The 26,277-nt window shown below is 39.9% G+C and overlaps 1 protein-coding gene across 1 annotated transcript in view; it reads right to left on the bottom strand.

Moving 5' to 3' along the window:
* Positions 1-26,277, bottom strand: part of KDM1B (lysine demethylase 1B) — a 1,151,880-nt gene that overhangs the window by 403,378 nt on the left and 722,225 nt on the right. The gene's annotated exons all lie outside the window — the stretch shown is intronic.

Genomic DNA, 26,277 nt, shown 5'->3' with positions numbered 1-26,277 from the left:
CTAGTGGGACTAACTCGGTCAACAAAAAAGCAAATAAATAAAAACTCATACACTCACTCAGGCACACTAATCTTAAAAAACAAAACAAAAAAAAACAAGGTTTCCAAGAGAAGTCAACATCTCCAAAAGCAGTTCCCACTGATGTTCTGATTCATGATACAGTACAGTAATGTACTGCAGTACATTTATCTGTAATGTATTTCATAACTACACAGGATTATTATTCCTGCATGGAGATTTTCAGTGCATCCCATCTGTGAGTAAGTGCATCAAGGGTAGGAAGCACATATAGCACAACAAATGTTAAGTGGTTACAAAGATGTCAAATAACAGGAAAAAGATGTAGTGTAATGACTAAGGAATCTGTAATCCAGTGCAGTTTTCCGAATCTCAGATGAAAATTTTAAGATGATCTAAAAGCATTTTCACCAACTTTCCAGCAAAAGGCAAGTGGGCAAAACATACATAAAAGTTAGACTGGAGACTCATACCTTCTCCATCAGGGAAGCAAACACCTGTGTAAACCACCAACGCATCTTAGTAGGAATAAAGAAGAATTTAAGATGCATTCAGGCTAAGTCACTCTACCACAGCTACATCACCTGCTTTTTTAGCAGCCTCTAAAGCCAATCCCACAGCTCTAGTGTCAATCTGTTTAACTCACTGAATAAATGGGAAGAGGTCTATGCTGATATCTTCCATCAACCAAATTCTTATACACACAGCTGACAACAGAGAGTTCTGCAGTGGTTAATATAAAATTGATCCTAGCCTACCTCAAAATCATAGGGAAGAGATATTTACCCACAGCTGAAACTAAGAAAATCCAATGAGGTTCATCAACATCACACAAATCACATTCAGCCTGGAAACTGGAGAAAGTCCAACACAGTCTGCTGTGGGTATGGCTGGAAACCCCATTTCATACATGGTTGCTACAGTCTGTCCATCATGGTGTACTTTCTGATAAAAATTTGGGATGCTATCTGCCTAACTGTGCCATGCAAAGAAAAGGCACCTATATGAAACATGATCTTTAATAAATCATTTCTAGACTGGCTGTATATTCCCAATAAAACTAATTGCCTGAGTCCGTGTCAGATGGAGTACAGACCACACAAATTTTTCATCCATTAAAAACATGTACTGAACATGGAAGGAAAAGCTGCTGTCAGAGTGACTACATGGGAACATGACTGATGATCTGCAATACCAAGCACTGAAGATGCAGATAGAGAATGGAGTGCACCACTCAGCTTGGTTACACAGTAGGACACAGACTTAATTGTGATCAGACAATCTAAATTTTACAAGTGGTTCTGGCACTGAAGCAGCTGAGCAGGGAAGGATGACAGTGAATGGCATTCTGATGTGTGTGTGTGGGGGTGGGTGGGAGGTGGCTTCCAGTCAACCACTTATCAATGTCCAAGAAGACACTTGTTTGGCATCAAAATGTCCAGAAGTGGGGATATGGCCTTGGCATTTCTAAACTGTTGACAGAAGCATTCACATGCATTTGGTTAGAAGAATGTACATGCAGAGGAGGATATAAAATGTTCTATGGCGATACAGGTGCTCATCTGTCACCAGGGGCAGGTTTAGGGACCCAACAGAAATACCTAAATTGGCAGAAAGCTAGCAAGGGCATAAACCACATCCAAGCCTGTCTGAATGACACCCCTTCCCAGTTAGCTCTCACCTCCATGCTCGAGATACAAAGTATGGGCAAATGAATGGGCTCAAGACCAATAAGGGGAGGCTAGACGGTCAGCAATCATGAAGGTAAAAAAACACAGAAAATGAAAAGGAGCAAAAATTGAGTGCACCTGCAAAAACTTAGGCTGGCTTCCCAACCCCAGAATAACTTCCTAGTCAGCCCTTCCCATAGTTTATATGTATAAATTTGATACTGGAAGGGATAGAATTAAAACAGGATATAATACTGCTGGAAAAATTCATTATCTGCTAATTATGTCATGACTAAAAGGGACACCAACTGTCCAGCTCATATCAATTAAACTAGACTAACGATTCAGCACTCTACGTGTGCTGCCTTAGGTTTATTATAATAGACACTGCAGTCTGTTTAGAAATATGAATCCAATATATTTAATGGAAATTTCTATCTAGTAGGCACCTTCCAGTTAGCCATGGGCCTTGAATGCATCAGGTGAATTTCTGCCTTTTCATAGATGAATTTATCACCTGCAAAAATCCCATAGAAGGCCATCTGTCTACATTCTGCAGGTATTTTCAGCTGGGATATGGGGCTCAACAAGAAGATACATAAAGCTGTAGCTTAAAATAAATGTTACTAAGAGTTATTCCCTTCATCTCTTCTATGAATTAAAACCTCAATATAAAATGAAATAATAAGGAAAAGAGGTCATCTTTGGAGCCTTTTAATACTAGCATGAAAGCCACGAGGTTCACATTTAAATCTACAATATGTCATTAACCCACAGTATAATATCTTTAGCTCAACCATCAAGTCCTGTGAAAAGCCATACCCCATCGATATCACACACAGAAAGTGCTGTGATACCAACTCAAAGGCAGACCTGGTTTATTTTATTGGCATTTGTTTACCAGGAAAGTCTACTGGGCCAAGAGAACCCATTTTCAGTGGAGGCCCGGGGAGCAAAGCTTCACAGTATAATAGCACATACAGTATAAAACAATTAGAAGATACAAGCAATATTTACAAAACAGACAGTAATATACAACAGTTGAAAAAGGGTGCAATTACACGATATGTACAGATTTATATAAGTAAAAGTTACAAACTAGTCAAGTGATTGTAATATTAAAAACAAGAGGTTTACTGAAGAAAACAATAACTTAGTATTTTCAACCTGTTTTGAGAGTACAGGCAGCAGAGTGGAGTGAAGGTGTAGACAGACAGAAGGGCAAAGATGGATAGTAAAGCAAAAGTTAAACTGTTTGTTCTGAGTTGTGATAAAAGAAAGTTTGAAGAGGTAAAGATGTAAATTATGGTGTGAACAAACGTAGAGAGCAGGCAGTCAGGTTATGGGTGCATGGGAATTGAGACATGCACATTGCCATAGGGTAGAGAGGTGTTGCTGCAAACATTTTTTGAAGGAAGAGATTTACTGGAGGTTCTGACAGCTAATGGAGAAGGAATAAAGCATGTTGCCAGCTGGGAGTTTAGGTTTACCTACTTGCAGGAGAAGTTGATTTTCAGATCTAAGTGGCCTATTTGGGTGGTAGTGAGTTACGATGGAAGTCAGGGCTGGGCAGTCTGAGGGTTTGTAAATGATTTTGTGAGCTGTGATTAGCAGTAGGTAGGTTAGGTGATGTGGAAGTTTGAGCCAGTTAAATGATTTTAAGGCAATGCAATGCTAGGAAGAGTATTTTGCAATGGTTGCAAACTTGGCTACCTTGTAACATGACTCAAGCTTGTTTTTTAGGGTGGAGTGGATATTGGTGAAGAGAGGAGCACCATACAGGAGCGAAGGTAAGAGAAAAGTTAAGGTGAGAGTACGCTTGGTAGAGCACTTAACATTGCATTTTTGTCGGTAGAGGGTGCCTAGTTTATATTTTTTTATATTACTGTAGATGTGAAGATCGAATGTCAGTTTTCGTGGAGGATAACTCCAAGTAATTTAGTGTGGGAGACAACCTCTATAGTATTGTTGTTCTAAGAATGAATGGTGAAGTCTGTCTTGTTGACAGTGAGGTTTTTCTTGGGAGTAAATCATAACATTTTAGTTTTGTTTGAGTTTAGAGCTAGATGATTATTAGCCATCCAGATTTTGGTGGTGGTAAAGGCATTCTGGCTTACCTGCAAAAGCTCTGTTGTTGATTTAGCAGAGCAAATAATGGTTGACTTGTCTGCATATTGCACAACAGTTCCAGATTTAAGGATGTTATAGAAGTCATTTATAAAAATACTGAATAGAAGGGATCCTAAGATGGAGCCTTGGGGGACACCTGTAGAAGAGTTAAGAGATGGGGAGAAAGAGTTGAGTGAGCCTTGGGGGACACCTGTAGAAGAGTTAAGAGATGGGGAGAAAGAGTTGAGTGATCTAGTGGATTGTTGTCTTTTAGATAGTTTGTGAACCAGTTTATAGTTGCGGGGACATACCCAGGATGGAGAGTTTACTGAGGAGTAGGGGGTGGGAGACCGTATCAAAGGCTTTTGAAAGGTCAAGAAAGAGAGAGGATAAAAATTTACCAGCATTTTAGCTTGACTGACTGTGCCCATAAAGGAAATAAGGGCAGTAGTAGTGTTGTGGACAGGCCTAAATCCATGCTCAGTTGGGGAGAGGAGTTTGTTTAGTAGTAGATACTTTAGAAGTTGATAATGAATGCATTTCTCCAGAATTTTAGAGAGAGAGGAGAGAATATCAATGGGTCTGAAATTGGAGACATCTGTGTTGTTACCAACTTTATGGAGTGGAAGAATGTATGCCTTTTTCCATATAGTTGGAACATAAAACTCTTGGAGAGATCTATTGAGAAGTATGCTGATGGGATAGGCAATGGATCTTGCGGATATTTGGAGGTATTCTGGAGGTAAGTTGTCAGGGGCACAGGAGCCAGGCTTCTGTTTAAGGAGAAGTTTAATTACGATGGTGATGGGAATGGGGGAAAAGAAAAGGTGGATGAGTTTGGGGCTGTTTCCTGAAAGGGAAGTGATAGTGGACAACAGTTAGTATTAGCCTTAGTGTGGGAAAAGTAGTGGTGAGTTTGGCTATAGTGTCAATGAAATGTGAATTGAAGAAGGTGGCTATTTCACTGGCAGTGGGAATGGTTATGGGTTGTTTGTGGTACCAGGATTAATTAGAGATGAAATGGTAGTTCCAAAATTTCTTAGGATTTTGTTTGTCTTTTTTTTGGAGGTTTAGATAGTACTCCTTTCAATCATTAATGATTAAGCACTTTACTTGGATACGGAGCTGTCTAAATTGTATGAGATCAGTGGGATATTTTTATGATTTTGCCATTTTTCCATATTTTGTCCCTGGCATTCATAATTTGCTTGGTAGGTTTAGTAAGCCAAATGGCATTCTTGATATAGTCTCTTTTTTGTCTAACTGGGGCTAGTTTGTTAAGGGTAATTAAGAATGTGGAGTTGAAGAACTTGACAGCTTCATCGAGTGGCAGGACTCTTAGAATATTCCAAATGATGGTTCTACGGGTTCTGTTGATAATTGTAGGCTTAAAGTTACTTAGATTTCTAGTTTGTTTAAATTGGCATTGGGAAGGTATTACGCTGGTTTTACGAATTATATAGGCTGGATTGTGGTCACTAATACTGCAAGAGAATGTTCCTGCTGTTGAAATTTTGTTGGGGTCAGAGACTACCATAGTCTTTATTTTCTTTTATTTAATAATTTATCTTTAAATATAATTTCTGCCATTATATTCACTTTAGCGTTCCATACAAAGGAAAAAGGCATTACATTTATAACATTACTAACATATTCTCATATCTAAGGTAAAATAGCTTAGAATTTGTTCTTCTAATATCTTACATTGATGATATTTAGCTCAGCCTAGACTGCAGTACCTGTACTAGAAAGAGTCTACATTTAATAATACCAAAACTTGTACAGTATTGCTTTTCATATTCATTATGTGTTCTTTTACTCTATGTTATCTGTTTGTCTTTGCCTCTAGTCGGGCTCATGACTCTTTTCAGTTAAAAACTTAAAATAAAGTAAAAATAAGATAAATTATATGCAAAGATTCAAGAACCAGGTACCAAAAGTGTCACAAGAAAACAGAGATACGACGGCAGCCAAGAGTTGGCACAGATGGCCTCCTCTAGTCATACCTCTAAGGAAAATCACATAGCAACAAGAACTGCCCCAAATGAAGGTCAGACAAAATCTGTGTTAAGTACTCTAGATCTGGAATGAAGGAAATGATTAAACAGATGGACAGTTTGAGAGTTGAAGACATTTTTAAAGACTTAAAACTGCATTGAATGATAAGCAAAAAAATTACTGTTTGATTGGAAAGGAACAAAGACATGTTTAGTGTAAAGTTAAGAACCAATGCATGTATGTAATACAGGCTACCTCAAGGGGATGTAGTATACAGAATATATACATGCACCTTTAAATATGCTAATGCATAGCTATCAGAAGTTGCGATCATGTGGCACACCTTTTTCTGGGAGTTAAAGACCATTCCACTGCAATGCCAATGCCTAGCAGAGGCCGAGGTGCATGGCATACTGCACTATGGGCAGGGGACATGTACCTGGCTCTGTCAAGCTGTTTCAACATAAGTTTTTATGAGGCATGCAAACCCTTTCGACAATAAGCAGCAGTTCCCAGAGTCAGCTGCAGTGAAGATGGTCAGAAAACAGAAATATTCCTCATGCCTGCATGCAGGATGGCTTGGCCATGTGGGGGCTTTTGTGATAGTGATGTAAAACAAATGGGTGGTATTAGTGGGCAGCTAGACAGATGCCAGGCATAGATGACAACAAAAGGAATAAACAAATGACTATATCTGGAGTCAGTCAATATGTCATCTTAGCAACTTTTATTATCAGTCATCTGCTGAAGTTAGCTCCATTAAGCTTCTTGGTTGTATTTCTGACAATTAGCTAAGGTTTGACAAATATGTGGGTAACGTGTAATTTAGGTTAATCAAAAACTTGGCAGGTTACAGAGAGCTTTTCTCTCACAAAAACCAAGGCTGTCTACAATTAATGTGTATTTACTTCCATTTCATTTACACTCTGCACACCTTTTTATAGACCTTTCCCTGTCCTTTCAGCATAAACTTTGGACAAGCCTACAAAAGAATAGCACAGTTTGCAGCATGGTGCTATGGTAGGACCAATCAGTGTGTACGCCCACATAATCTGAATTAGAATTGAATCAGCAATTTAGCCTAAATCAGTAGCAGAGTGATAAAGCCCTAACTACAGCCCAGCTGAGCACAGTTCAACTAGGGGCTTGGATGCTTGATGGTACAGGCAGGGAGGATAGGGATGTCCATCCTGGGGAGAGTAACTGTGGTTCCCACCTGGCATGTGCCACTGCTTTGATGACTCAGCCTTAGCTAAAGGCAGAGGCCCATCATGATGTGTGCAGCCGGTCCTAGGAACATGTGGCTGTAGAAACCTAGGCCAGTGACAATAGCCCCTACTGGTATATGTAGGGGGAGCATGCATATGTGGAGTATGGGGGCAAATGTGGCTTCTATGGTGACACAAGTGCTTATTTCACTACCTCAGGTAGGATTAGACCCTAAAAGTAGAAAAGATCTTGTTGCCAGGATGCCAGTGACAATATAAAGCATCATCATGCCTTCCTGGATGCTCCCCCCAAGCACTATGTCTGACCAAAGGAAAGCTTGATGGTCAAGGAGCACAAGTCAAAATATGAACCCCCAAAATATTTACTCAAAACTCCCGATACTCTTCCACCCTCTCTGTCCTACATTGCTCAGTGGAAGACAACTCATTGTGACTTTAGGCTGTCTTTTGGAAGACTGGTCAGTGTTCCTGAAACCAAAAATGAATTTGGTAATGTTCACTTATCTGTTTTCCATTAAGTCTTGGAATAGTCTTCTCTAAAAAAAACTCATGTAGATTCCTGAAAAAGAGCCTTTAAATGAAAATGAAAAAAAAAAAAAATCACAGTTGCAAAAAATTATAACGGAGATACAACAAAGTCACGTTTTGCATATTCTCTCATGGCTTCATGTTGTATGCATGTTTAAACTATTTGCATATGGTTCTCTTCCTGCTACTTCTCAACCCTAACAAAACTTCCAAGCTACCTCTGAGATAAACTGCATCAAACAGATCCTGTGTCTTTAAAACCAAGACTGGTTTCACTTTCTTCTTCCATAAGCCAGTTATAAAAGTTCTTTGCTCCACTTTCCTTCTGACACAATAGATATGTCCTCTTTCAAATAAAGTGAAAGTTCTTCACTCCAAGGCTTGACCTGGACTTCAACTCAGTCAAACCTGGCAGTTTACCATGACTACTCAAGTCAGAAAATGTGTGCCTGTGTAGCTCTGGGCAAAAGTAAGCAATTTCCAGAATACTGCCAAGTTTAAAACTGATTACTCACTGCTAGATGTTTGAGATCAGTCCTTGGTGTAAAAAGCTTAGATTACAGAGATAACTGTGATTCCAATAAGGTTAAATTACCATGTAATTTGATGGGAAGCACTGTAGAAAATGTGGGGACAGTACAGAGTTTTCAGTTACTCACCAGATTAGGAACACTGGTATCCCTTTTGCCATATCTAACAGCAGTCAAAAGGTTGGTTATATTATAACACTAGTAAGGAACTTCAAAGCTGGGAATTTCACCATCAGAAATAGGATGACAGAAGTCAGTCCATACAACTGAAAGTCAACTTTTTTTTTGTTTAAACTGTTAGTGTCAAGATGTCTTAAATATCGAAGAGAACCACCTTCTATTACGAAAGGTAGTGTGTGTTTTCAAGTGGTATAGCAAGCAGCGTAAAATACAAATTTTTAAAGCATTAATTCTTCTTAAAAGCGAAAAGCAGATTCACCCATCTGTTAAGGTCAGAAATAGGTTTAAATATGATGCTGTCAAAAGTCTCATTTCATGATGGTGAAAACTGGGGCCCTAAGCCATGGTGTACAGGGATGAAGCCCTGACTACAGCCCGAGTGACCTGTGTTTGATTATTGGCAGGGTGTCCAAGGGAGAATGAGCTTGAGTATCTGACACCAGTTTGCTCACTCTACACTGCAGGGCCAGGGAAAAGGGGGAAGCATGTATGGGCACATTCATACCTCCTCATTCCAGACAGCACCTGCTAGTCCAAGAACGAATGGGCTACTTACATCCACCATCAGAAATGAAGGTGCTGGAATGCTCTTACCTCCAACAGAAACAACGAGCTTTTTGGATGCAGGTATACCAGATATCAGGAAAGTCCTGGGGAGGTGAGGAAAAAAGATCAAAATCTGAGGTCCAGTTAATGCTCAGGAATTTGTAGTTCTACAGGACACAGATATATGGAAGATATGTATATACAATTAAGTGTAAACAACATAATGGTCCTATATAAATAAGCAAAAAATAATCCTTCTGAACAAACAGTGAAAATAAAAAACAGTACCAACTTGCCTGTACTACATGTAACATGCAGCTAATCAGACATGTCCGGCAATGAAAAATACACCTTATTAAGTTTGTTCTTATTGTTATTACCCTATTTACTGGGAAAAGACTCAATAAAAAAGAAGACTTGTGCGACTTAGTCTACAGCAATAGGATACCACATATGAAATTCAAAATGGACATGAACATACTCTGGTAGCACACAGAAGGGTCCCACCTTAACTGCAGTGCCTGAGCATACATCCATCTCCGAAGTGATGAAAACAAGCACTGCTACTTAGCAAGCCAAAAGGGACGAAGTATTTGCCTCAGTCTTTTGGTTTGCACCTGTGATAACAACCTGATGGCAGCAGTAAAGAAAAGCTTGGCTTTACTGGAGGGACAACAACAGTGCTGCTGGATGGACTTAACATTGCTCCATCTGCTTAACAGAGATGGATTATAACTGATACTGCAATTCCCTTTACAACTCCTCAATAACAGGGCAGAAAACATTTAAGACTATATAAAATGCCATAAATTAAAACACATACACGACCTTCTAAAAGCCAGTGTTTATCTTTATACATGTAAGAGAAATAACACTCGACACTCAAACAGTGATATCTGGAGTTACTATATAAAAGGCGCAGCACAGCATAACCAATATAGCTGCAAATACAGGGTATACTCAGTTAATAACGCATCTTAGCTCACATATGGAATAATTATTTCTCTTAGGTATCATTAGCATATCCACTGCGCTTGAGGTCTAATTTCCTGGTTGCATAACCATAACCCTGCTAAGGGTTCATATTTGATATTTCATCTAATGCTACATAAATGTGCAAGGGTTCTTGGTGGTCTGGTGACTTAGTTATAAGATATCAGTAATCACTTTGAAGTTTGTCCCACAATGACATCACCTTTTATACTTCTGTCACACAACTTCCAGTCTTTGTTAATAGTTTTTGTCATCTGCATAACTACAGATTACTACCCAATTGCTCAGGTTTGCATGTTGCTTTGCTGGATAAAAGCACTCTCTTCAACTCATTTAGTTATGTGCATTCTCTTTTTAGGCACTATTTTCTTTCAACCAGTGGTCCAAAGTGGTACAAAGTCATGGACAACATTTACCTTTTCCCATTGCCCGTACCTTTCAAAAATGCCCTACTTTTAAGAAGATTCATACAACAGACTATGATTAAGCATGGCCCCGTCCCTGAAATGAAGATTTAAAGTGCTACAACAATTGAGTGCAAACAACATACAACATGAGTTGTTATTCATTAAGCACAACATCAAAAATATGTTCTACATTCCTCCTAAAGAGCAAACCCCTAACAGAGTCTCTCAGAAGAGTATAACTCTTCAGGACATCCAACTTATGCATAAAGCCTCAACTACATCCTAATTATTTTAATAAAAATGGTAGCATTTTACTTATCTTAATTTCTCACTCTCTTCTAAGCACTAATCATGCTGCCCCATTTTAAAGTCAGACGTAATGTCTTCTTTTTTAAACAAGAAATATCTTTATTAAATTATCACTTATGACATAGGCAATCATACATTTATATAAACCTTGGTTCCCTTGCCAGTTTTGACCAGTAAATTCCAGCCCCCTCTTGCCTATTCTTTGTACCCCTAACTGCAATCATCCTTAGTGAAAGAATCTCCTTTCTTCATTCCCGTGTTGGGTTATTGTTATTCTCCTTAGGGATCTGCATCCAACATCCAAGCCCCTCATTTCTTGAACTCCTCCTGTAGATTTAATGTCTTCTTGGTCTAATGTGTACTCCTGTCCATAAGAGTGTATTCTAGCCAAAATGGCAATGACTGAATGCTGGAGTGGCATCTGTAGCTGAGAGGGCAATCTGGTAATAGCAAATCTTCACAACAATGAAAGAAATATGAAGAACTGGATTACACATTTATTTCTATTCTCTATTTTTTCTGGAGATGTTCAAGATTAATCCACAATGAGGTCTGGTGTTTATTCTCATAGAGCTTATGCCTGTACCATCAATGTTCCTATAGATGGTGGCCATGCAAATCATTTGAAAGGTACATCTGGAAATTAATAAAAATGGTGTGAACTCTCAAATGGCACAATAAAAGGTGACATACCTCAGGTAAGCAGGTTGCAATAAGTACTCATACCAGAAATGCTAAAGGTTGTGACCATTCACAACCTCATTCCAAATATAAAGCCTACCGCAGGAAGGTTCATCCTTAAATTCCATGGGAAAAGAGGACAAGAAAGCTCCTACTGCAAGACTGTAGTTTTGAATGTGTACTGTTATAGTGTGATTATCTCACATAAGTACACTTACTACTTCCAATATACTTCAGCAGAAGGAATAGGTACTTACAGGACAGAATTGCAAGTATTATGAAAAATCTCTGCAGGGATGGGAAAAACAGAATTAGAGATCATGGTGCAAGGCTTACTCCAAAATATCCTGAGAGACCAAGAATCTTCTTCCAGATTATTAGGTTTACTGGATGTTTAAACTGAGAACCAAGCTGCAAATGCAAAGATAACTTCAATGGAGATATTATACATAAGAAGGACCAGGTGTAGCTACAGCTGTTAATAGAATAACTTTTTGGTGGTGCAACCTTTCTGAAAGTTTTGTAACTCTGAAACCTCAGCTGTCTGTGAATACACAAGTACTGCAATAGCTCTTAACCCTATTGCTTTTCAGTGGGGAAGGCAATAGCAGCTGAATCAACAGATTTAGATTAGTTACCGTAGAGACTAAAGGAATGTTTAGGTTTGTACAAAGAGCATGCCCTTGTGTGAAACCATGCAGTGCTTATATGCCACAAGTGAATGAAGTTCACAAATCTGTCTGGCTGAGCTAGTTTCTATGAGAAACAACAATTTACAGGAGAAACAGTCTGGCTTCAAGTAACATCCTTAGTTTACCGAGAGGAACAATAACCTTCATCATGATGACATCCAAGATCCATGAGGGAATAAAGCCTTTTATTAGCAGCAGAGAAAAAGGGTATATATTAAGCAAATTTAAGAAAGCTAATCATTCTCTTCTGCCATTTTGAAATTTGAACATTGCACAAAAGTCTACCTTAATCACATAACACTTTTGTTGAGTGTCAAACTGCCCATTCAAATACTCTATCTGGGGGATCCCGGCCTGAGGACAACAATGAATGAATTAGATGCCATACTGCACAATTCTTACAATCCGTGGAATATTTTTTCTAGGATGAAGGTTTCCACGTTGCCTTCAAGATCTAAATGACTGGATCTGAATGCCTAGGATCCTTGATTAATATGGAAAGTCCATCAGACAGGCAGGAAAGTTCAGAGTTCAAAGGTTTGGATAAAGTGCCTCATAAAGGAAAAGATGGCAGCTGCTGATGGAACACATCCTTTAACAGGGGATCAACTTTTGTTTAGGTTTATAAACTAGTGTTTTTTCAGCCAACAAGCCAAGACGGAATCAGGTGTCAGACATCCAAGAACTTCCATATCACCCCCTTGGTCACTGACAGAAAAAAAGAAGGCACAGAGCAAACACTATGGTCATCAGGCCAGAAGTGTCACCCATGCATCCCTAATGAAATGGGTTACAGAATGAATGTTACCTACTACATGCAAGTGTGAAACCACTTTCTGAAGATTCTTGAGGTCTCCACTGGATGGTCCCAGTCATGCAAGACAAAGGACATCCTACTCGGGGGCATCATCCCCTAAAAGAATGAAGTTTAGGGCCTAATCTCTAGTTTCTCCATAAAATGACAAAGAAAAAAGAAGAATTCCAATTATGTGCAAAGCTTTCCGTAAAATATTCTCTCAATGCAATACATCAACAGAAATACAATAATTTAAAAAAATAGTATACAAACTACCAATAAAAACAGATTACTTAACCACACGATTCACTCATTAAAGTTACAGAGCCCAGATTTTTTTTTTAAATATACATTGTTTCAGTTTTAAAACTGGTTTAATACTATTTACAACATTAAGACTTGGTGCACAGTCAGCCCTAAAATAATTTATCCATTTACATTCTGCTAATTCAGTAAGTACAACAAAATCTCCTTCACGTTTATTCTTATAAATTCTTTGAATAAATACACTTAAATGTATATTCTTTACCCATTAGTTCATTATGTTTAAACACTGTATTGGTCTCAGGTAACAGACCTGTGCATCTCAGATAAATGTCAGTATATTCTTTCCTTTAATTTGCAATTAGCTTTACCTATATAAAAACTAGTGCATTTCACACGATTAGCAAGGTAAACAACAGTTTTTATATATTATTACCTGTTGCAGATAAATTAAAGGTAAACTCTTTTTTTTTGCTGATAGGATATATAAATGTCATCATTTATAAAACAATATTGATAACTGTAGCATTGTACAGTCCCATTCTTACTAACTGATGGTCTTACAATCCCAGAAGCAAAATCTTTATAATATATTTTCCGTTTTAGATTTTTTTTCTTTCTTATAGATAAAGTTAGGCTGAATACCAGCCATTTTAACAATATCAGAGTTTGACTTCAATATGAACCAATTACTTTTAATAATATTAAACTTTAAAGAGACAAATCTTCTAAAAATGTAGTTAAGTAAAACAGTGTAGGATTTTGTATAACACAGGCATGGAGAGACAAACAATGAATTTTCACTGAGGAGTAAAAGCAAGACCTTGCTGAGAATGACAAGTAATCAAAACCCACTATCTACTTTATTTAAAAAAGGAAAATCTTTAAAATGGTACAAAAAGCGAATTGTATTCAGTCCCTATACATGGCAATTCATTTTGGATTGTTTCCTGGCTTAGCTCAACACTTTAAGCTGAGCCTTGCAAAATATGATACTTTTGACATCAGAAGTTTAACGTACAAGCTATGAGATGAACAGACTGCAAGGATGGTTGAAGACTTTTCCTTTCCAACAAACACAGCGGTTCCTTCTAAGAGCTAAATAAAGGCCGTGAGAACAAACTGGTGAAGATGGGATTATGGCTATCTTGGACAGAATGGAATTATCAGAATTACTTGAGCCTTCTCCCTCACTACTTTCAAGAGGGCTTTCTCTATCAGATGGAAAGAAAGCATGTAAGGGACTTCTGCTCCAGTCAAAAACATAAAAGAATCTGGAGACATTGTCAGAAAAGAAGAAAGTTAAGTATTCTGAGGGCAGAGTCTCTCATATACTTAATAATAAACACCTTAGTAAATCAACTGCAAATTTAGATCCAGCAAGACATTACAACAAACACTGTCTGCTAAAGTCTGGCAATATCCACACAGATGGGCTGCTATGAGACAGACATACAATGACAATGCAAGGTTGAAGCATTCACTTCAATGTCCAGTTGGGATCTAGCTAGACATTGCAACAGACTGCTTGCCAAAGTCCTACAAAAACCAAATAGATGAAATTCTGCAGGGCAGCTTTACACTGACAGCGCAAGGTCCAGACACTTGCTCTCTTTTTGAAATGTTTATGGGTTTGAGACCTGGATTGTTTATGTCTCATACTGCAGTTATGTTGTCCAGAAGCATGTGAAGAACTCCTTGGTGCAGGTAATATCTGAACATTTTCAAAGCCATATTTATTACAAACATTTGTTTCAGCTTTATACACCACCTGCTATGAATGAAAATATGAACCATACCTCTCAGCTGTCCAGATATTCTCATATTTTTGGTCTGTTCCTCATAAAATTTGTGGTATTCTTGCAAATCACTGGGGACTGAAGTCAGTAAATAATGACATACATTTAAGTTGCAGGATTAATATCCTTCAGAAAATGCAGGCTAACAGAAATCATGTTATTCTAGCAACTTTCTAAGATTATGAGAGCAATATTTAAAATCAATAATTTTTGGGCCTTTGTTCCCCCATTATTTTACACTTTGTCCAGATTTCTTGACAGGTATGATGACCAAAGGTCCTGCAACTTAGATGGAATCCAGACGAGTTCCTAGGCTGGAATCTGAATACCAGTCATAAGACTTCGGGATGGATGGAGAAAAAAAGCGCTTTTCTTATTCCTTTAAACTGTCATCTGCCACCATTTCAGTTCTTTAAGGAGAGGGGGAATAAGAGGGAATTCTTTATCCAAGAAGTGGACTACATGATTCCAAAGATATCTCAGATGGTGCTGATATTTCCTCATGTGAAGTCTTGAATGATGAGCCACTGTAATACTTCTTGGCATTTCAGCTACAAGTGACAGGCAAAGCTCTGTTGACAAAGCAGCATAGCAACAGAATGGTTAAATCTCTTTCCTACAGCTAGTTTCCAGGGTTCAGTCCTGAGCTCTGGTTACATGCCTGTGTATAGCTTGCATATTTTTTCTGTGTCTGCGCAAGTTTTCCATGAGTGCTTTGTTTTTCATACACCCCCAAAGGCGTGCTGACTGGCTGGATCCTCTAAAATGTTTACATATACTGCACTTTCCCATGATATCCAGCAGTTTTATGTAACAGTTAACAAATTAATACTTTAAAACAGCGAATATGAAAATAGCAGCTTTGCCTACTACCAGCATATCAATTACCTTGTTTGGGAACAGAAAAATCCTCAATTAAGGCATACATCTATGCTGGCCCCAAGAATTTTTTTTCCATATGGACTGACGTTTAACTTTATTTTGTTAATTGAGATTCAATGAATCTAAAAAAAAAGTAATATGAACTGTTCTTTTGAATGGACAAAAAACAATCCAGGCTGAGTTATCAGTAAATTCACTTTAACCTGAGACCCACAATGACAGTGCCAAGCATCTGAAAATTCTGATGCTACAGGAGATGAGAAACAAATGTATAAAACATCAGCCTGCTATATGGTCTGTGTATGTAACACAAAAGTTGAAAATTCACAGTTTAAAAAAAAACTGTCATGTATCACAGGTGGGAACAATAACTTTTTATCAAAGTTTACACTATCCATTTTATCTTGGAATGCAAATGGTATTACAGGTATAGACAAAGTACAGTACTGAATTATGGACTGCAGAGTGCAAATAGCAACGCTAGGAGACACATTTGGAAAGAAATAAACGTGAATTTGACAAAGAAAGGAATTCAGAATGGATATTCAACATAATATCAGGGACAAAAGAAAAGGGAAGTAATTAAATTAATTGCTAGACAGCTCCAACAGTGATATAACAGTAAAACAAAGACAATGATGGTAGATTATTGGCAAGAGGATGATTATGCTGGTATGTATTTATATTCTACCAAAAACTGCTATTAGGGAGATTAAGAAAATTTTGGGAGAAATAATCAGCTTTCAGCAGGGACTACTACTTTCAGGTGGGGGTATATCAGGGGGCCTAGAAGGGAATATACAACAAAAGGGATAGAGTTCTAAAGACATTTATTGAAATATTCGATATGGAAGAACTGAATTCAGTAGCAGCAAACTGGACAAAATGTACACATTACTCCCCAAGGTACAATAACTGGGCTAGACTAGACAGAAATTATATTTCATAGGAGTATGTGCATTTAACTGAAGGCTTTGACACACCTCCAATAACTATTTCAGATCATGCAGAGAACAAGATCTAGCACTAGATTAACTAGGCTGTCACCTAGGGCCCTGCAAGCTTGGGGGGGGGGGCTGCCACAGAACTTATATTTCTTCTTAAAGAACACACTCTGCTTACATATCTTCTTTAAAGATGCACGCAGAGTACATCTTTAGTAAATTCTATGCATCTTTAGTACAACACACGCACATTTTAACAATGAAACGGATTTTTGTGGAGGATGAAAGAGATGAGCATTTGCTGTTCCAGAGAACACAAAGAAAGGGTTGTTCAGGATGAAACACAGAACAGGTTGGTAAAGATGGAGAAAGGTGTGGGGGTGGACACACGTGCATGAGCGTGTGTTTGTGTGAGCACATGCCCCACTTAGGGATGCAGATTAACTTATTCAGGCTCAAACCCTGTACCTTGAATACAGGTCTCCAGAGCCTAAATCCTCTACACCATCTACTAAACTAACTGTCATTAGCAGGTGTATTTCAAGGAGTGTTAAGTTTCAGTCAAGTACAAAGAATGTTAAGTTTCTATGTATTTTCAAGGAATACTGAGTTTCAAGGGAAGAAAAGTTTACTGTTGCTCATGCTAAATCTGTTTTCAGTGTTTAACTGTATTGTTTAGCAAATGGCCATCATCAGTGTTTGGTCTACAAATTTTGAAAGCTGAGTTAGTAGCACAAGTAGCGTACTTGCCTTTGGTGCAGAAGGAGATGGAGTGCTGACACTGTAGGGCCGTTTAATGGGGGATGGGGGATGTATTTCTCAGTGTGTCGTCCTTTGGATGAGATTGCTTAGCATCTATGAACCTCTTGCCAGCTTGACAGCCATTCCATAATGCAATATTACAAGCTTACCAATTTTTTTTAAATGTAACATTAGCAATTTATTTTTCAAGGGCAGCAGGCACTGAATTTGTACGTGAAACACTGAAATGTAAATTTGCAGATCACTAGTTACAGATCTCTTTACTGTGGAATTAGTTTTGCAGAGATATAATGGTGGATTGTAATGACAGACGTTTGAGTGGTCTTTTGTGACTGAAATGTTTGTAATGGGTAGTATTGTCATTATTGGTTCATATGTTTTGCTTGATTGCTTACTGGAAACATGTTCAAACCTACAAACTTAAAACGCACTAAAAAGTGGTACTGTACTATACAAGGAATGTAATTTAATACAATGAGGACAGTGCTTCAAAGAACACATGCATGTATGCATCATCCAAAAAAAAAAATTGTGGAAGGGGCCAATGGTTTGAAAACTGTCAAAAGGTAAACTTAATCCACCACTGGATCATAGGAACTTACTAGGCTATCGACCTGGGGGTCATATCAAGCCTAGCCATTTCATCCCAATGTAATACCATAAATACTCTAGTCAATACCCAGGACTGTATTTAGTAAGAACTGCCCATGTCCAGGACGGTTGCGGGTGCTATCCCCAGTAAGAATTTACAGTGCCTTATCCAATCTTCCAGGATCCTTCTGAACAGTGTCATAGAGGTGCTCTGCTTCACAGAAATTGGCAGCCTATTCCAAAGATGCAGCAGTCACTGGGAGACAAATCTGTCCATCCAGCACATCCAATTCAAGTCACAGGCCATATTCAGGTCCCTGGAAAGGGTAGCTTTAGTCCTGTTTGATTTACAGATTTGCAGCAGATTCATTAGGTTTGGGTAGGAGACTTCTGTTAGCCAGCATAAATCTCCCCTAAAAAGTTTATAGATACAGAGCATAGTGACAGGAACTTTAGTTGGTCTATGTAAGGCATGTGCTGAAGTCCCTTGATCTTTTTTGTTAGAAACCTCTGCGGTCTCTCCAATTGCTGCAGGTTCATAGGTTTATACTAGGCTATCTGCCCTAAGGCATTTATAAGCCTAGCCCAAATTTTTGTGGCTTACGCCACCCCTTATATGAAAAAATACTGTGCCCATTAGTTTGTTGTGCCTCTGTCCAGCAGTGACACAGAGATAATTCCCGGGGTAAACCTACGATCTCCCATCCACAGGTCTAGATTTCTCTTGAACAGAGTCAGCGAGGTGCTCTGCCTCACATGGACCGGGATTTTATTCCACAGCATAGGGAGTCTCTGAGTGATAAATCTATCCCTCCAGCACATCTTATTTATATCCGTGCTAAGGTTTAAGTCGCTTGCTCTAGTGGTTTTGGTGGATTTGGATTTTTTGAGGTGGAGCATGTCCATTAATTCCGGGTTGGACATGGCCTTGTATGTCAGGCACATGTCACCTCTGAGCAGACGGTATGCGACTGAATAGAGCTGGAGTTTCTTCAATCTGGCAGCATATGACAGATTTTGGAGTCCCTTTATCCTTTTGGTGAGGAGCTTTTGGGGTCTCTCCAATTGCTGCAGATGTCTGGTGAGATACATCCCGAATGGGGCATTGTACTCGATCATTGGTCTGATAAGTGAAGAGTACAGGGAACAATGACCTCACTAGATCTGGATGTAAATCCTTCATGATCAGGTGGGCAATGTAGAAGGTCTTTCTAACCACTTTAGCAATGTGAGTGTCAAAAGAAAGGCCACTGTCAACCTGGGTCCCCAGGTCCCTGATAACCTCTTCTGTGCTTAGTGGATTGCCACCTATATGGTAGCTTGGGGTTACCTTGTTTTTCCCGAAGGGTATGACTATACATTTTTTGGCGTTTAACTTCAGGCCATGGCTCTGGCACCAGCTATCTGTTTCCGTGAGTCCCTTCTGAAGGATATCAGTGTCCGATGCACTTTCCACTATGGCGCCCAGTTTGCAGTCGTCTGCAAACTTTGTCAGCCAAAGTCCTCCCATGCTGGCCTGTACTTCTGAGACAGAAGTAGATGCCAAACAATAGGGGGCCAAGGACCGAGCCCTGTGGGACACCACTTGTGACCGGCTTGGAGTCTGACACAGCGCCAGCAACTCTAACCCTGTGGGTTCTGTCCTTAAGCCAGTTTGCAACCCATCTTGTGACATATGGGTTTACATTTAAGCTGGTAAGTTTTTCTACAATACCTGAGTGGGGTATTGTGTCAAAAGCTTTTGCAAGGTCAAGGTAGGCTGTATGGACTGCCTTTCCCTCATCAATGGCCTTGGTGACTGTTTCAAAGAAGTCGACCAAGTTCAAAAGGCATTATCTTCCCTTGACAAAGCCAAACTGTGTTGGGTCCAATGTCTGCAAGTCCCCTATATCTTTGTTTATGAGCTCCATTATGATCCTCTCCATAGCTTTGCAGACTAGACTTGTTAAGCTTATGGGGCGGTAATTACCAGGGTCCGTAGAGGCGCCGCCTTTGTGGAGTGGGACCACAGTTGCCGTACGCCACTCCTTGGGCACGTATCCTGTGGTAAGGCTGAGATTAAACAGCTGCCTTATGTGCGGGGTTAATTCCTCATTTAGCTCATGTAGCACACAGCCGGGGACACCATCCGGTCCCATTGATGCTGTGTTTTTAGCTTTAGAGAGAGCAGCTTTCACCTGCGCATTTGAGATGTCTGGGAGGCTACACTCGGCTGGGATAGTTATCTCTCCTTTAGGGGGGGGTGAAGTTTGCACTGAACCTGTCTGCCAGTATGTTGGCAATGTCTGTGGGTTCAGTGATTTTTGTATCATTTTGGACTAATTCTGAGCATATCTGGGAGTTTCCACCCAGGTTCCTAACATAGCTGAAAAAGGCCTTATGATTGTCCTTTGAATCCATGGCAATTTTTCTCTCAAAATTGGCCTTAGTTGATTTTATGAGTGCTCGTATTTTTTTACTAATAATGATCAGGGGTGACTTCCCCTTTATGGATTTTGTTCCATCATGTAATAGCTTTCTCCTCTTATTGTAAAGTTTGTTAATGGCTGGGGTCCACCAGACTGGACGTTTGCCCTTTGTGGAAAGAGTCTTGGTTTTATTTGGGATTGCCTGATCCATGCAGTCCTGGAGGTGTTCATAGAAGGCATTTGTAAGGGCTTCCGCAGCTTGGGTTGTGGTTTCCTCTGGCTCAGGGGCCTTGAAGGATACTACACCAGTCTTGAGTAGTGTGAAGTTTGCTTTAGAGAAGTTCTTCACTATGGTCTTTTGTTTTGGGGTGGGCGGGATGTGGATTTCCAGTGAGATTAGTTTATGATCAGATCTCACCAATGAGGGATATACTTCCAGTGTGGAGCATTTTGTCCCCATGTTTGTGACAATGAGATCTAGTATATTTTCTCCTCTCGTGGGAACAGTGACTAGCTGTTCCATGGCATTTGAATTTATGAACTCCAGGAACCGTTGGGCTAGAAAGTTAGGGCTTGAGTAATGTTCCCAGTCTATATTCGGGTAGTTGAAGTCACCCAATATGATGGTGTTTGGAGATACATTTATACCCTCCAGTGTCTTCAGGAAGGCTGTGTGGGGTTCCTGAGTTTGAGAGGGTGGCCTGTAGCATGCTACAATTTGTAGAGCAGTTTTGCCTATGGTTAGTTGCACCTGGATGGTTTCCGAAGCTTCATGCGTTGCCACCAACCTGGAGGTGTGGGTATCCTTTAGGAATATGGATACACCCCCTCCTTTTGTGGTGTGGTCTGGGTTTTGGGGCCAGAACGCATGATATGAGGTAAAACCTAATAGTGCCGGGGTGCTCTCAGGAGCCTTGAACCAGGTTTCAGTTACAGCACAGACATCGATGTTCTCCATACTGAGAAGGGCCTCGAGTGCGTGCATTTTGAGATTTAGACTTCTGGCATTGAGCAGCATTACCCTCAGTTTCTTCCCATTTTTGTTTTCTAGGGTGGTAGGTTTAGAATTTGAGCCTTGCCTAAAAAGGCACTATGGGGTGGCAAGAGCCTTAGCCAATATCCGGAATCCCAGGGTGACAGGTGCAAGCCGTCCCTTGCGAAGCAGCGTGGCTTGTCAAGCATGTCATCCCAGGCAGACAGACACTGGATCCCCTTTGAATGACACCAGACATTAAGCCAATTGTTAAAGCTGATCATCTTGTCTCTATATTGTGGCATCATTCTTGGTGAAGGAAGGATACTGCTCAGGGTTAGGGTCATACCTGCCTGGGCTACATAATCAGAGAGCTCCTCTATGTCTCTTTTCATGTAGTCCAGGGAGGTACGTCTCAGGTCGTTCACACCAGCATGGACAATGACTGTGTCATATTTGTACTTGCCGTGGAGTGACCCGAGTGCTTGTGTTATGTGGCGGATTCTAGCGCCCGATAGGCAGCTTACTGTGACCCTCTCCTTGTTCAGCCTGGTGAGTGGGACGTCAGTGTGTCTGACTATGGAGTCACCTATGACAAGTATGTTTGGTGTTGTATTTGGCCTTAAGGGCTGTGACTGCTTTGCACACTGCTTTTGTGGTTTATGTGTTGCTTGTGGGGTGTCTTGAGGTAGCAGTTGTTTGGGTGTCTGCTTTGGAGGCCTCTGCTGTTTAGGTAAATTTTTACTCAGAGCCTCCGAGTATGTCTTTGTGTGTTTATGTGTTTGATTCAGTGGAGTGGTAGCATTATGTGCTTTGTACAGTACATTCCCATAGGGGCATTATACTCTATTACTGGCCAGATTAGTGCCGTGTATAAAGGGGTTATAAACTGTTTTGCTCTTGAAGCGATGGCTTTACTAATCAAGTGTGCTATGCAAAAGGCCTTCTTTACTACAGTAGACAAATGGTGTTCAAAGTTAAAGTCGCAGTCTACTTGTGATCCCAGATCCCTTGCCACTTCGTTGGTATACAAGGTATTATTGTTAATTTTATAGTATGAAGGGACATTGTTTTTACTGAAGGGAATGCAGATGCATTTTTTTGCATTCAGTTTGAGACGGTGACTAAGACACTAGTTGTTGGTCTGCGCAAGACCCTCCTGAAGTATACTGACATCATTTGGAGATTCAATAACTGCACCCAATTTGCAGTCATCCACAAAGTTGGTCAGCCACAGCCCCTTAATTTTGGCCTGAACTTCTGAGAAGTATATACCAAACAGTAGGCGGCCCAGCACTGACCCTTGTGGCATCCCGCTGGTGACAGGTCTGATATTTGATGTGGAGTCACCCACTTTGACAGTGACCATGACTGGTTTGTAAGCCTGTTGGCAGCCCATCTTACAAAAAAGGGGTTTACATTCAGTTTGCTAAGTTTAATCGATAATGTCTGAGTGTGGGATTGTGTCAAAGGCCTTTGCCAAGTTGAGGTATGCTGTGTGCACAGATTTGCCCTTGTCAATGGTCCTGGTCACAGTTTTGAAGAAATCTACCAGGTTTAACAGAAAGGATCTGCCCTTGATGAAGCTGAATTGGGACAGATCCAGGGTTTGGAGTTTGCCTATGTCTTTATTTATGAGGTCCCATAATGACATGTTCCATGGCTTTACAGATGAGGCTGGTCAGACTTGTGGGTCGATAACTTCCCATGTCTGTTACTAAACCACATTTGTGGAGGGCTGTAACTGCTGCTGTTCTCTATTCCGCAGGAACAAAGTCTGTGGACAGGCTATAATTGAATAGGGTACTTAAAGGTAATGCTGGTTCATGTTTTAGTTTGTTTAGAAGATAGCCCGGGATGCCGTCTGGTCCCACAGAGGTTGTGCTTTTTGCCTAAAACAAGGCTTTAATGACCTGCTCTTTGTATATGTAGGGTGGGGGGAGTTGAGGGCAAAGTTTGTGGCAAGTTTGGAGGGGATAGAGGAGTGAGATTTTCACCAAATTTGTCTGGTACCAGGTATGCTATCTCTGCAGGATCAGTGTGTGAGGTACCATTAGTCACTAGTTTGGTACATGCTTGGATCCTACATTTTAGGCTGTAAAAGGTCTTATGGTTATCCTTGGATGTGATTGCTAGGTTTTTCACAAAGTTGCCCCTTAGAGGATTTGACATATTGTCTTATTTGCCTGTTGAGGCTGAGGAGGGTGTGTTTCCATTGTTGGGGCCTTGGCTTAGTTTTCTTAGACAGCAGCTTTTTGTGTTTATTGTAAAGTTTGACGACGTGGGATGTTCACCAAGGTGACTTGTTATTACCTGGGGCTCTGGCTTTGATTCTCTCTGGAACAGCAGATTCTATACACTTATACAAGTGATTGCACAGGGCTTCAGTGTAAGCTCTGGTGTAGTGAGTGGGGATTGGAATGCATTTGTACCTTCTCCTAGGAGTGTACAGTTTGCCTTGGTGAAGTCTTTTAATCTGACTTCACCCTTTGTGAGTTCTGGTTTTACTTTCAATTCGGAGACTGATTTGTGGTCAGATTTAACTAATAAGGGTCCAACAGTTGTGGGGTGCACTGTTTGCCATGTTAGTGAGGACCAGATCTAGTATGTTTGCTCCTCTTGTTGGGGTTTGAACAATTTGTTCTAGGGCATTTGAGTTAACAAAGTCAAGGAACTTTTGTGCATGTGAGTTAGTGCTAGAGTAGGTTTCCCAGTTGATGGTGGTATAACTGAAATCCCCCATGACCACAGTGTTTGTCAATATCTGGATCAACTCTAGTTTGGTCAAGTAGGCTTTGTGCACACCATGATTCATGGAGGGGGATCTATAACTAGCTATGACTATATTTTATTGTATTCACATATTGTACTACTTTGTTATTACCTTAATATTTGCAACAACTGTTCAATTTTTTTAATTCTGTTTAATGTGTATTGTGAAGCTTTTCTACCCGGGCCTCCACTAAAAATGGACTCATACCCAGTCAGACTTTCCCTGTAAACAAACATCAAATAAATAATGCCTTCAATGGGGATCTTACCCACAGTAATCTGAACTTGGAATAACTACATGGAGTTGTCCAGTCTAACTAGTCAGGAGGTGAATTTATCTCTACTAAAGATGGAAAAACCACCTCCTTCATTTCTCACATGTTCATCTTGCGGTCTGAAGGTGTGGAAGACATTGTAACCTTGGAAGGTCAGGGTACTCTCTGAAGCCTTGAACCAGGTTTCTGTGACTGCACACATCTACATCTTCTAGTCATCTTCTAGTGATAGAAGTGCTTCTAGGGTGTGCTATTTTGGTTTAAGCGCCTAGCATTTAGCAGCATAACCCTTATTTTGTTACAATTGGCACTTTTCATGTCTGCAATTTTGTTTTTGAGACCTTGCCTAAAAAAGGTAGTATGGGGGAGGCAACAGCCTTTGCCAGCAGCTGAAAGCCTAGTGGTACCAGTTACAAACTGTCTTTGGCAAAGCAGTGAGGTCTGTTGACCATGTCATCCCAGGCTGATAGAAACTGGATCCTCTTTGAATAATACCAAAAACTAAGCCAATTATTGACATTGATCATTTTTTGTTTATACTGTGGCATCATTCTAGGTGAGGGCAATATGTTGCTCAAAGCTAAGGACATACCTAACTGGGACACATACTCAGGAAGCTCAAACATGTTTCTCTTCATATAGTCCAGTAAGGTATGTCTCAGGTCGTCCACTCCAACATGAGCTATTATGGAGTCATAATGGTACTTATTCCTGAGAGACCTGAGTGCATGTGTAATCTGACAAATCCTGGTACCAGACAGACAGCTGGCCGTGACTTTCTCCTTATCTAATCTGGCGAGTGGGCCATCCATGCATCTCACTATGGAGTATAAACTCACAAGAATTTTTATTTTTTTATTGTTACACATTAACGGCTTGCTAGGTGAGACACTGGTGTTGCAGTGTGTCTTTAGTTGTAGCAGTCTTATGTTTTGGAAGTCTCTGGTATTTCGGTAAGTTATTTGAGAGAACCTCTGTGTATGTAGATTTATGTGTTGTATGTGGTACTAAATGCCTGAGTAGTAGCGAGTGAGTTGGCAACCTCGTCTGTGTTACTGTTTCGAGACAGAGAGGAATTCAAGATTCTTGGTGTAAACACATCTCTCGCACTCTGTACTAGAGTGAGTTATTAGTGCAGGTTTTCAGTGTACATGAGGCAGTTGCTACACTGCCTCAGGAGACCCAAATTGACCAGATTGACAGGAGAAACAGGCCAGATGCATTTTCTTTGAATGTGGGTTTCAATGCCATTTCAATGCATGTGAGTTTCAAGGACAGAGAAGCTTACTGTTCATACCAAGTCTGTTTTCATTGTGAGACTATATTGTTTTGTTTAGCAAATAGCTACCCGTACTTTTGCTATAAAATTTGAAATAAATGTTTTAAATATCTCATTGTAGATGTAAAAAAGAAAACTTTATGCTCAATGACAAGCTTGAGCAGTTTTTATGGTAACTGGGGAGAGACAGCCAAGTAATCAGACACTGGAATGGTGGAGTGTGACTGCCAGGGCAGGCGGCCCAAACCATTACTCTACCTATGGCTCCATTTGACCATGAGTCACCTCTGATCATGCACCGATAAAAACTAATATAAAAATGCAGGGTAATGAAATAAAAATGAGACAATGGCATTTTCCTACCACCCTGTTAGAAGAAAGGAATTTAAGGAATGGGCAGCGGAACTTGGTTATTATAATCAAGAAAATTTGGCTTTATTTGCAGATGATATTATTTTGCACCTAAAAAACCCAGAAAATGACATTTCAGTGTTGTGCAACATTCTAAGAAGTTTCAAGCCTTTTTGGGATACAAAACTAATGAAGATAAAACAAAGGCAATAGCTGTAAACTATGTACCCACACACAAACTGGTTCAGCAATACCCACATTTATGGGGACATGATAAAATGAAGTACTTTT

The sequence above is a fragment of the Protopterus annectens genome, chromosome 3.part0, assembly GCF_019279795.1.
Source record: "Protopterus annectens isolate FY-2018-M chromosome 3.part0, PAN1.0, whole genome shotgun sequence".
Taxonomy (NCBI): Eukaryota; Metazoa; Chordata; order Ceratodontiformes; family Protopteridae; genus Protopterus; species Protopterus annectens.
The sequence above is the reverse complement of the archived record's forward strand: the minus strand, read 5'-3'. Positions and strand labels throughout refer to the sequence as shown.